At 34.3% G+C, this 12,959-nt stretch overlaps 1 non-coding gene across 1 annotated transcript; it reads right to left on the bottom strand.

The window, feature by feature from the left end:
• Window positions 1-12,461: 12,461 nt before the first annotated feature.
• LOC128040760 (small nucleolar RNA R71) lies at window positions 12,462-12,568 on the bottom strand. Its single transcript, XR_008195566.1, has one exon. It is a non-coding gene; the product is annotated as a small nucleolar RNA R71 (small nucleolar RNA).
• Between the last annotated feature and the right edge of the window lie 391 nt (window positions 12,569-12,959).

Below are 12,959 nucleotides of genomic sequence, written 5' to 3'. Positions count from 1 at the left end.
AAAACCTATTTCTTCTAGGCCCAAAATTCGGGGTGTTACAGCCGTTAGGGTCCAATTTTGTAACAACCCGTTTTTAGTGAATTTGAAATAGTGGTTTCAAGACCACAAATCTAATGAGTAAATTATTATTTTATTTTTATTCTATTGTTTACAGGATTATATTAGGGTCGTGGTAAAATTTCGTTAAGAAATTTTGATGTTTGCATGATTAATTAAATGAAAAGGACTAAATCGTATAAAGTGTAAAAGTTGAGTTCTAATAGTTAAAAGGGCTAAATGATTATGGAAATGGAAGTAAATGGACTTAAATGGTAATTTTACTATTCATAAAGTTAGTGGACATATATGGACATTGTTTAAGTGATTTTTAAAGTTAAAAATTAAGGTTAAAATAATAATTTGATAAATCAACTTAAACTAAAAATGAGTAAAAATCGGTATATCTTCTACATTGTTTTTGTCCATCGAAAATTGGAAGGATGATAACCATTTTTTAGCTTAGGCTTCGACTAGCAATATAACCTTGCATGTAAGTGATTTCGAGTCTCGTTTTTAATGATTTCTATGTTTTTGAAGTCGTTTTAGCTTAATCTAGCTAGCCCGGGGGTCAATTTGTAAAACTATTAAAGATTGAGGGTTATGCCATGAATGTTTTTGAATGGTTCTTGATGTTAAATGGTAGATTATGAATGCTTGTTGATAAATAAACAAGTTTTGTAAAGTGATTTTTTATGAAATTTGCATTTAAGGATTAATTTGTATAAATGTTAAAAATTCATGTTAAATTTATGAAATGATGGTGTATTTCGGTTGATATAAGTCTCTAATAAATTTGGCTAGCTTGAATGGGGATTAAAATTATTAGATTTCAATTTATGAGCTTAAGGACTAAATTGTGAAAAGTTAAATGTTAGGGGAAAATGGTAATTATTCATAAATATGAAATGTGGACTAAATTGAATACTAGAGTTATTAAATGGACTGAATTTTTTTATTTAGATCAAGATAACCAACATACAGACCTAGATCAAGGCAAAGCAAAAGCTTCGAATTAGCTCGATATAACCTCCATGCCCTTAGTTCTCGAGGTAAGTTCATATGAACGGTTGTTATATTCATGTAACTCAGATGTATGTTATTAGGTATGCATAATGTAATTGAATGATGTATATTCAAATCAATGCTATGACGGTTATCAAGTTATGGTTGAACCTTACGAATTTGTAGGATACAAATGACATGTCATTATGGATTTCATGTCTCGGGTCCTGGTCTTGAGTGTTCTACCGATGGTTGAGGCCTTGCATTTGTTGTGAATACTCCATAGCCTGTGTGAGCAGCATCATGTAACTTACATTCCCACCCATAGCTTGTGTGAGCAAGCCCATTTCACAACTCGTGTGTGCAATGATGTAAAGGAAAAGTTACAGTTATCTAAAGGCACACTTTGTGTGAGCTTTCCTGGGTATTCGATGAAATTCTATATGGTTCAACGGGTATGAAAAGGAAATGAAAAGGGTAAGTGTTCAAATGTGATGTATCATGAATTTATGAAAAGGAATGATGATCTAAATGATATGAATACATGTGCAAATTTCTTATTATGGATGAATTCATTTGAACCATGTACAATCACACTAACTTGTGTATTGATGATGATGTATAGACTTGTGCCAAGCTTGTGGTTTGAGTTGTATTATGCTTATTCTTTATGTTATGCAAATGAATGGTAAGCTATGTTTTATTTTCTACGAACTTACTAAACATTATGTGCTTTCGTAGTTTCTTTCAAATGTTTTATAAATTAACAGAAGCTCGATCGATTTGGAAGCTCGTCGGAGATCTTTCACACTATCTAGCATAAATATCGGTAGTTTTTGAATGTTTTGGCCAAGGTTATAATGGCATGTATAGGTTGAATTTTAATGTCATTTTGTTGAATGGTTAGTTGGTGAATTGGCTTGTATAAGTTATGGATGTTATATTGGTTTGGTACCATTTTATACCTTGCTAATTGGTGTCATTTTGGATTAACTTATGACGCATGTTTGGAATGACTTCTATGGTATATTTGAAATGGTATTGTAATGGTCAAGTTATGGCATGTTTGATAAGTTTTGAACTACGATTTAATGATTGAAATATGGTAAATTTTGCATATTTAGGTAAGGGTTATTGAATGCAATTGAGGTACATTTGAGTGGCATATTGGTTAGTTGATTTAGGGTATTGGAATGGCATATACATATGTATGTTTAGGTACGGTTTGATGCCTTGAAGTGATGCAGAAAAGGTTCAAATTTTTATGCATGAATTGGTATTGGAAATGGCTTTTTTTTAGGCAAATTTAAGTCCACACTGCTTGAGACACGGGTGTGTGACTCAGCCGTGAATGACACACGGCTTGGTGACCCAGTCGTGTGTCATCTGAGGGTTCATTTGTATGTAAGTTAGTGAGTTACATAGCCTAGCAAACAGCCTGGCACACAGGCGTTTGGGGTAACCCAGAGAGTTACACAGCCTGGCACTTTGGCGTGTGACATGACCGTGTGACCCTACTTAGAGAGTTACACGAGTGAGGACACAGGCCAAGACACGAGCATGTGTCCCTAGTTTGAAGTATACACGGCCTGATACATGGGCATGTGTCTCAGCCGTGTGAGGTACACGGCCTAGCCACGCGGACGTGTTACCCTTGTATCCAAATTTTTGTGAACTTTTTTTAGACTTTCCAAATGTTTTCAATTTAGTCCCAATTTTTTAAGGTATTTCTAGGGCCTCGAGGACTCGATTTAGGGACGGAATGTGCATGTATGATCGACTTATAATATTTTCTTGATAGTGAATGAAATTTATCTTTAAATGTCTGTTTGTATGGTAATTCTCTGTAACCCTAATCCGGTGACGGATACGGGTTAGGGGTGTTATAAATTTAGTCCTCCTTTTACTTGGAAATCGCTCTTTGCACATAGGACCCAAACCCAACCATTGGGTTCAAGGATAACTTTTTTATGCCCCTTGTTAGCTTTGTTGGCATTTTTGTCATTTATTTTGGCAATCCATTTTTTCCCTTTTCGTGCATTGATTTCACCGACTCACCTTTCTTCTCACCATCTAAGCTAGAAATATTTTCTATAGGCAATGGAAAATGATCAAGTATAGTTAGTGGGCTAAAACCATAAACAAGTTCAAATGGTGAATAGCTAGTTGTAGAGTGAATAGATCAATTGTATGTAAATTCAGCAAATGACAAACATTCTTCCCAATTCTTAAGGTTCTTACCCATAACAGATCGTAGTAAAGCGCCTAAAATGTAATTTACTACCTTAGTTTGGTCATCGTTTTGGGTGTGACATGTAGTGGAATATAATAATTTAGTACCAAGCTTACCCCACAATACCTTCCAATAGTGGCTTAGGAACTTTACGTCTCTATCAGAGATGATTGTGAAAGGTATCCCATGTAGTCCCACCACCTATTTAAAGAATAAATCTACCACATATGTAGCATCATCTGTTTTATGATAAGGAATTAAGTGTGTCATTTTTGAAAACCTGTCAACAACAACAAATATACTATCTCGACCCTTTTTAGTTCGTGACAAACCAAGAATGAAATCAATGGATAAATCTACCCATGGTGAAGAAGGAATTGACAAAGTAGTATATGGTCCATGAGGCATTACCTTATATTTTGCTTGTTTACAAGCAATGCACTTAGAAAATACCTTTTCAACATCCTTCTTCATGTGCGGCCAATAAAAGTGTTCTTATAGAATATCTAGTGTTTTGGCAACACCAAAGCGTCCCTTTAAGCCTCCACTATGTGTCCCATGAATTAGTAACTCTCTCATGGAGCAATATGGTACACATAACTTTTTTAGGTGAAAAAGAAACCCATCTACAAGATAAAATTTATTAAAGGCACTATTCCCACAATTAGCAAAGATATGTGCAAAATTAGCATCATTTATGTACAAATCTTTTATATGCTCAAATCCTAAGACTTTAGTATTTAATGTAGTTATCAAAGAATATCTACGAGATAAGGTGTTAGAAACTACATTTTCTTTACATGTTTTGTACTTAATTACATATGGAAATGTTTCTATAAATTCTACTCATCGAGCGTGTCTTTTGCTCAACTTACCTTGTCCCTTTATCCATTTAAGGGACTCAAGATCCATATGTATAACGAACTTATTGGACAGCAAGTAATGTTGCTACACTTGGAGAGGTCGCACCAATTCCAATAACTCTTATTCATAAGTTGAGTAGTTCAATTACGCCCCATTTAGTTTTTCACTAAAATATGTTATTGGCCTTTTATCTTGCATCAACACGGCACCAATTCCAATACCTGAAGCATCACATTCAAGTTAAAAAGTATTAGAAAAATCAGGTAATTTAAGAATTGGAGCAGAACATAACTTATCCTTCAAAGCTTGAAAATCCTTTTCTTGAGCTTCACCCCACTTGAAACCCACTACTTTCTTTTATAACCTCAGTTAATGGGGCAACAATAGTGGATAAATCCTTTACAAAATGTCTATATATACTTGTTAAACCATGGAAAAATCTCACCTCGGTTATCAATTTAGGAGTAGGCCACTCCCTTATTACTTTATCCTCATCGACATGAATACCTTGAGCACTTACTGTAAACCCTAAAAAGATTAGTTTATCACAACAAAAAGTGCATTTATCAAGGTTGACAAATAGTTTTTCAGTTTTCAATATGTCCAAAATAGATTTAAGATGGAAAACCTGAGCATCTAAAGAAGTTGAGTAAATTAGAATATCATCAAAATATACTATCACAAATTTACCCAAATAAGGCCTTAAAACATGATTCATTAATCTAATGAAAGTACTATGTGCATCAGTTGACCAAAAGGCGTACAAGTCATTCATGCAATCCAAACTTAGTTTTAAAATTTGTTTTCCAATCATCCCCTTCCCTCATACGAATTTGATGATAACCACTTTTTAAGTCAATTTTAGTGAAAATCGTTGAACCATGTAACAGATCAAGCATGTCATCAAGTCTAAGGACTGGATGCCTATAATTTACGGTTATTTTATTTATTGGGTGGTAATCAACACACATTAGGAATGAACCATCTTTCTTAGGCACCAACAGGATAGGGACGACACAAGGACTTAAACTTTCTCTAATGTACGCATTGTCTAATAGTTCCTCTACTTGCCTTTGCAGCTCCTTTGTCTTCTTGGGATTGCTTCGATAAGCTGGGTAGTTTGGAATGTATGCTTAAGGGACTAAATAAATTTGGTGCTCAATTCCTCATAAAGGTGGTAAACCTTTAGGGACCTCATTGAGAACATCCGCATAATCCTTCGAAAGAGATTTAAACACACTACACAAAGATTGGTTAAGGTCAGTTAAAGATAAATAATTTTGCCTAAACCTCACAAGGATACAAGGTTGTTTGTTTAACAGGGCTTTTCGCACTTCTTTTACACTTGCAAATAGACTTTGCACTCTCTTTTTACCACTAGAGGATTCACTCACCATTGGGCCGTTTGAATTTAGACTTTTAGCACTAATAGCCTCTCTTCTCTCTATCTTTTCAATTTTTTCTTCCTCACTATCCCTCTAACAAGTATTATGAATATTCAATTCAATACAATATATCTCAGTAGGAGAACATGACGTTTCTATCTCATCTAACTCCATAGATTCGATGTAAAAATTCTCACTATTATCTTTTTTATCAACAATAATCTCGTGTTGGCACAATAACAACTATAGTACGCACGCCCTTTGTACGTAAAACATTTAATGTCACGAGCTCTTTGTTTTTTTAGTGAAAAATTAGTAGAAGTGGGCTGCTTAGAAGATGTATAAGAAGGTTTTGTAGGAACCCCACTTTTCCATTCAAAAGGTTTAGTCTCATCATGTTTTCGCAACAATTTATTAGTAGCATAAGGGGGTTTCAAATTCTTGAAAGTGGAACTAGAACTCATACCTCTATAATATTGTGATGCACAAAATGAACGAGATTGACGTTTTTGAAATTTTTGGTCAATCTCAACTGCCTTGTGTATCGCCTCCTCAAGATTAATTTAGGTTTGAAGATTAAGAGCATTAGCTATCGAAACGTTCAAGCCATCTACAAACCGCACCATAGTAGTCTCTTCATCTTCTTGCACATTTTCTTTTTGCATAAGCATGTCCGTCTCCTTAAAGTACTTATTAACAAATTGATTACCTTGAACAAGGCGTTGAAGTTTCATTTTGACCTCTCTATACTACTGATAATGAACGTAACGCTTTCGCATCACTTGTTTCAACCCGTCCCATGTTTTAATTACCATTTCGTAGTTTCTTTGATGATTAATTTCAAGTTGAATCCACCAACTCAACGCATAATCTGAAAATCTACAGGTCGCCAAAGGAATTTTCTTCTCTTCTGGACATTTACAACAACGAAACATGATCTCAATTTCAGCCTCCCAATCACAATATGCATCTGGATCATTCTTACCCCGGAATGGTGAAATGTTGAACTTTAGTTTAGCTACAAAAGGTTGGCCTCAATTAGAAATACCCAAAGTTTCATCAGTGTGACAATATCCTCATCTACCAGTATTTGAATGAATATGAAGTTGTGCATAATGCCCATCATCATCACTATCATGAGCATGAAATCGTCAGTTCGAAGAAGTCTCCAAACAAGCAACAACTTGAGTTAGCATTTGAGTTTGATTGGTAAGCTGATTAATGCTCTCTTTTTGTTTCATTTGATACTTAGTCAAATTGGCCATCCCCACAATATTCTCAAATGTAACATCTTTTTCTTTGTCATCAATGGTATCTCATCATGGTTTTTACAGTTACGAGTGTCACGAGTCATTATGAAAACCTAAAAAACACAACACTCAAAAGGAAAAAAAATTAAGCAAACCTCACCTTATGCACATAAAAATGAAATTAAATTCTCAATGAGGTAAGAATTAATCTTGTGTGTATTTTAAAAGCATCTATATCAATCAATCAGAATCTATTAGAATCAACTAACAAAGCAAACCTAATAGCACTATGAGTCCAAAACCGACTAGACACCAAAGAACTGTGTTGCACGTAGGAAGGAATGTGTAATGCGCTTTAACCTACTAACACAAGAAACAATAAAGTGTTAGAATGCGTAAAGGAATAATAAAAAGCAAAAAAAACTGAAAACCTAAGGCTAAAAGTTAATGAAAATTCTTGAAACCTGAAAACCTAAAAAATTGCAAAACAACTTGACAAACTTCGTTCGAGATGTTCCCGAATTCTAAAAATCACAAAATTTAAACTAGAGCCTCCTGAAATAATGTGTATTTGATTTGGAAATTTTTGGCACAAAATTCAACCCACAAAATGTTTTTTCTTTTTCTTTTTTTCATATTTTTCTTTTTTTGCACTTTTTGATCACTTTCTTTTCATGGAAAATATTTTTTATATTGTAATACAGTTTATAAAACTTCAAATCAATTAAAAAACGTTTACCCACTCAATAATATTTTTCTTGAAAAACATTCTAGGTAAAAATTGCTTATAGGCTATTTTACAATAGAAATCAGTTTAGAAATCAACCATGTATACCCAAAACGCCCAAATCTGATACCAAATGATAAGGCACGAGTTTGGAAGAGGATCCTATAGTTTGTTCAAGTCGCGAATTTGACTTAGGGATCTAGACATTCAAAAATAAATTTAAATTTTGACAGAACCCGAAACTCAAACGAATCTAAGTCAAAATAAATAAATAAGATAAATAAAATAGAATAAAAAATCAAATATCAGATCAATAATGAAGAAAATAAAGAAGATAGATGGAAAAATAGAACGTGGCAGGCAGATGTCCAATAGAGAATAAATTAGGGTTTCTTGGATGGAAAGAAACTATCCTTAGACCTCAAGAAAATGCCCCAACCAGATCTGCAAAAACAAAACACAAAACAGATTTGTTAGAAGTGATTTTCAATACAAAGGCAAACTGTTTTGTGCAAGAATGATTGAAACAACAAGAAAAGATTAAAACTCCTAATTTTGATATTTTTTTGATGCAACAAGACAGGAGAATGTCTCTCTCTTAAAGCAATTTTAACCTAGAACGAAAATCAATGAAATTAGTAAGCCAAAATAGCAAGAACTAAATTAAAATAAATAAGAAAAGATAAATTAAGGCTAGAAAAGACAAGATGACGTCCTAAGAAGCCTTGGAAACATTAAGAATCCACATCTCCTTTCAATGGCTCTAATTCCCCTTCCAAGAAAGAGATCTTGAAAAGAAAAAGCTTGCAGATGATTCCCACAACCTAAAAGATTGTTAAAATAGCTTTTAAAAGAAACTCAAGAGTAATTCTTGAGGAAGAACTCAATGAGAATTATTATTCATGTAAAAAAAATCAATTGTTCATCTATAAAGGTGGACGTCCATGCTACTTATAGGCCCCTAAATAAGTTTTCCTAACCTTAATGAAATAACTAACATGACAACTCATCAAATAACAAAACTAAAATAACCCTAAATATGGACTTTTAATGAGAATTCAACCAAAGGAATTAAATGAGATCCTTGGGTTGAATTCTTACAAGATGATCCACCTATTAAAATAAAATTGGATCTATAGTTTAAATATTTTACAATTTGGGCCACTTTGATAATTTGGCCTGATATTCAATTAAATTACTTTCCAAACTTCAAGATGGGCTTGTAGACATCTTAATGGGTCATTTTTTCAAAAACCTGGTCTTGTGATCCGTTTGCTCTCGAAATTGGCTCCTTTCAAGCTTGTACATGAAATCCAGTGCGTCTTGGCTGCAAGATTCAGTCCTTGGACCAAGATTTCCAAGATTTGAAATCTTAATTTTCTTGATTCTTGAAATTGCCTAAAACAACAAAATTGGACCAATATTTGGTTTCCTGATTTTCTTGAAAATAAGAAAGTGAATCTTGATTTTCTTTTTCGATCGTGTGTGCATATAGGGCCTTAGTAACTAGGTCTTGGATGGTCCCATTCAATCTTGCTCAGATTTTCTTGGCCTTCAACCTTGTTATTGGGCCTTGAGGAAACTTGAGCCCATCACGTTCATAAGCCTGATTTTGGGCCTTGCGATTCGTATCACCTTCTCTCTTCCTTTTCTTGAGATAATTGGACTCAGATAATAGGGTCATCGTCGAGAAGGTATGGCGCGCAAAGTGTGATTAGTTAAGACACCAACTACGCTCTAACATAATGACTAACGAAAAATGACCGATTAAGGCCTCAGGGTATGATATGTAAATATATGTATTCTCGTACGCGTCTCTTTATAACTATTAAGCATTTATCAAGTGGATTGTAAGGACTGTGATGCGTGTCAAATATCCATAGGGACAAAGGTAAAATATCAAGGTAACCCAGGTAAGAAATGGGGGACCTTTCTCCTTCTTCTTCATAAAGTAATCTTTGTTTATAAAAAAAGGGAGAAACAGAGAAAATTCCTCTCATCTTTCAATTTGAGTTGAAGATATGAATCTAGGCTTGGATGCCCCTTGTTAAGGTAAGATCTTGAGTTGTTAAAAAGTAGCTCAGTTTAGCTAGGTACAGATCTTGATGTTCAAAATGAAAGAAAATGAGTTAAGCGTATAGATCTTAATGAGTTCCCATGTTCTGTCAATTAAGGGCTACTGATCTACTCAATAGAAGCTCAGATTTGGTGTTTAAAGCTATTAAAAATGCAAGTCAGGTAAGTCTCTAAGCCGACTCCTACAATTGTATTATGCATGTTAGAACTTCTGTGAAAATAAGCTAAAAAATGCATTATGTGATTATTCTGTGAGAAATGTATGTATGATAATATTGCATGAATGATTTGTATGGAATATGAATATGATCTCTGAGGATAGTGTGTCTGAATGAATGGAGTGTGTATATGTGTGTTCTGGTGACATGAACAAGTCTGTTGTGAAAGAGTCTGTCATGAGTAAGTAAGATGTGAAGTAGTCTATTAGGTATGAGTCTACGTGAAATGTTTGTATATGTTTCTAGAATCGTCTAAAAGGGTCCACCAAGACTAAAAACATGAATCTTTGAAAGAAAAAATTGATGGCACTCTGAATACCATATAGTGTAAGACCATTAATAACTCATAAAAAGAGTTATATTTCATGCCTTTAGACCTAGCTAATTTCCTATACTTAAGTATATTTAGTTGCACTTTAGGATATTTTATTAGTATTTTTCCTTAATCACTGCATTAGGAGCTTGGATTGTGTTTAAATGTTATTTGTTACTTTTCATTGTTTGTGGAAGGGTTGTGTTTGGTGGATTTGCAGGTGCAGGTTGAGGAACGAGAAATAAAGGAGTGAAGTTTTGTAGAGGCAAAACGTTGGACATTTTGTCAGCATAAATGCAGTGGCAATTCACGATTCCAGGAGGAAGATCAGATCAACACTTAACGCATACCAGTTTGAACCCAACTGTATTTGTACCAGAAAAAATCTACCCAAAAAAAGAGGAGACGATAACTCAAGAGTTGTTGGTTTTTGTCCAAGAAAAAGAATTTAAAAGGAGTAAAAAGATCATGAGATAATGATCTGATAACTACCTATATTAAAGGAAGGGATTTTAAACCAAAAAGAAATTCTAAAAGAGAGGAGAGGATAATCTTGGGTTGTTGGATTTACCCTAGGGAAAAAGCTTATAAATAGCCAAAGGAGGAAACCCTAAACAGCAAACAAGAGGGGAACGAGAACAAAAAGGAGAGATTAGGCAAAAATAAAGGGTAACGGTTGAGTAGAGAAGGAAAAAGGAAGATGAAGTCAATCCCTCTCGGCCACCACAGGACACTATGCCGCTAGAGTGTGAACTAGACACGCGAACGCTATCTTCCCAAAGTCTTTCGTATTTCTTACTTTGTTCTTTCGTGAATTAAATTGATGAAAATGATGTCAGATAATATTTTAGTGTTGAATTTTATTTGCCAACCCATGAGCTAAATCTCATAGGGCTAGGATTACTTTGATGATACCTTTATTTTTCTTTAATGGTTGAAGCATAAATCTGCATTAGTTTACTATTTTATTGAACTATTCTTATTTCTAAATTGTATATGTGCAATCCCTAGACATAGACGGCTGTGCAGCGTACCCTTAAATTAATCTAATTCTAAAAATGTTGGATTAGTTAGACCGTGGTAGAATGATATGAACAAGTAGTCGAAAAATACTTATAGTTGACTCTAGACATAGAGCAGTGATCATGCAAAAGGAAACAATGCAGGGTACCATATTAAAGGCCTATAGACACGAGCAAGGTAACTTGAGGTATTTTGCTCTCGAAAGAAGCAAACTGCTTCAGAACTCTTCTGAGCAGTAAATTCATTACGATTTTACCGAGCCATTTCTGACAATAAAGGTAGATTCTTAGTAATCCCGACCTTCCATATCAACATTATATATCCCTTATCCCTTGCCGTAGAATTTTTTCCATAGCATTTTTAGTTGTTTATTTATTCATTTATTCGTTATTCGCATAGCTATTCTTATAATTGCCATTTCATTTTTACTCTCGTTTTGTTATAGCATTTCTAGTTATTCATTAATTCCATGTATTGCTTACATCATTACTCCACTAATTTCCCATGTGTATTTATCATTGACTTCGCCATAGCATTAATCGCATTTTATTATAATAACTTAACAATCATTGTGCCTAAATTCGATCCTCGTGGGAACGATACTCACTGGTCACTTTATTACTTAAGCCGACGTGTATACTTGTAAAAATCGCATATCATTTCATACGTGAAACGTTTTTGGCACCATTGTCGAGGATTGGTAATTTGGTGAATTTTAGTTTGGTTATTTTACTTAGTAGTTTTATTTAACTTAGTTTTTTTTATTTTTTACAGGTTTGCCATCAATGCATGAGAAAAGGCATTCCTGCTAACATAGAATACCTTTTTGATTCGGAGATTGACATAACCTTGCGAAAAAAGAGAAAAGAATGAGAAAATTGGTTGGAAACAGGAATGATCTTAATGGTAATCCAAATGGTTGTAATGAAAACCCTCCAATTGGACGTGCAGTAGATGATCGAGATAGGCCAATGAGAGAGCATGTCGTCCCAATGTTAGATTATCTGAATCCAGGGACAGTTAGGCCACAAATACAAGCTCAGCAATTTTAGTTCAAACCGGTAATGTTTTAGATGTTACAAACCGTAGGACAGTTTAGTGGGTTGCCTATTGAAGATCTAAAACTGCACTTAAGACTTTTCCTAGAAGTTTGTAACTCGTTCAGGCAACAGGCTGTTCCTGAAGATGCCCTGCAACTTAAACTATTTCCATATTCTTTGAGAGATCGTGCAAGAGCATGGCTAAATGCTTTGTTGTCGATAATAGTGGCATTATGGAATGATCTTTGCCAAAGATTCTTGCTACGATATAATCCGCCTACTATGAATTCCAAGCTTAGAAATGACATCACGTCTTTTCAGCAATTAGAGGATGAAACATTATATGATGCTTGGGAACAATTTAAAGACTTAATTCAGAAGTGTCTGATGCATGGATTCAAATGGAGATGTTTTACAATGGGTTGAATGCACACACAAGTATGGTAGTTGATGCGTCTTCCAATGGTACGTTGTTGGACAAAACTTATAATGAAGCATATGAGATCTTGGAAAAGATTACCAACAACGATTATCAATATTCGACAACGATAGTTGGGCGGGTAAGAGAGCTTCTAGTACCATAAAGCTTAATGCAATCACTTTGTTAACAATCTAGTTATCTCCTCTAGCTAATATGATTAAGACAATGAAGAGGCCAACTGTAGTTCAGGAGATAAAATCAGTCAAGCTAGCATGTTCTTATTGTGGTGAAAATCATGTGTTTTACGAATGCCCAACAACCCCAGCATTTGTGTGCTACATATAACCCAAGGTGGAAGCAACATCCAA

The sequence above is a fragment of the Gossypium raimondii genome, chromosome 4, assembly GCF_025698545.1.
Source record: "Gossypium raimondii isolate GPD5lz chromosome 4, ASM2569854v1, whole genome shotgun sequence".
NCBI classification, from domain to species: Eukaryota; Viridiplantae; Streptophyta; class Magnoliopsida; order Malvales; family Malvaceae; genus Gossypium; species Gossypium raimondii.
This window is presented reverse-complemented; position numbering and strand designations above follow the sequence as displayed.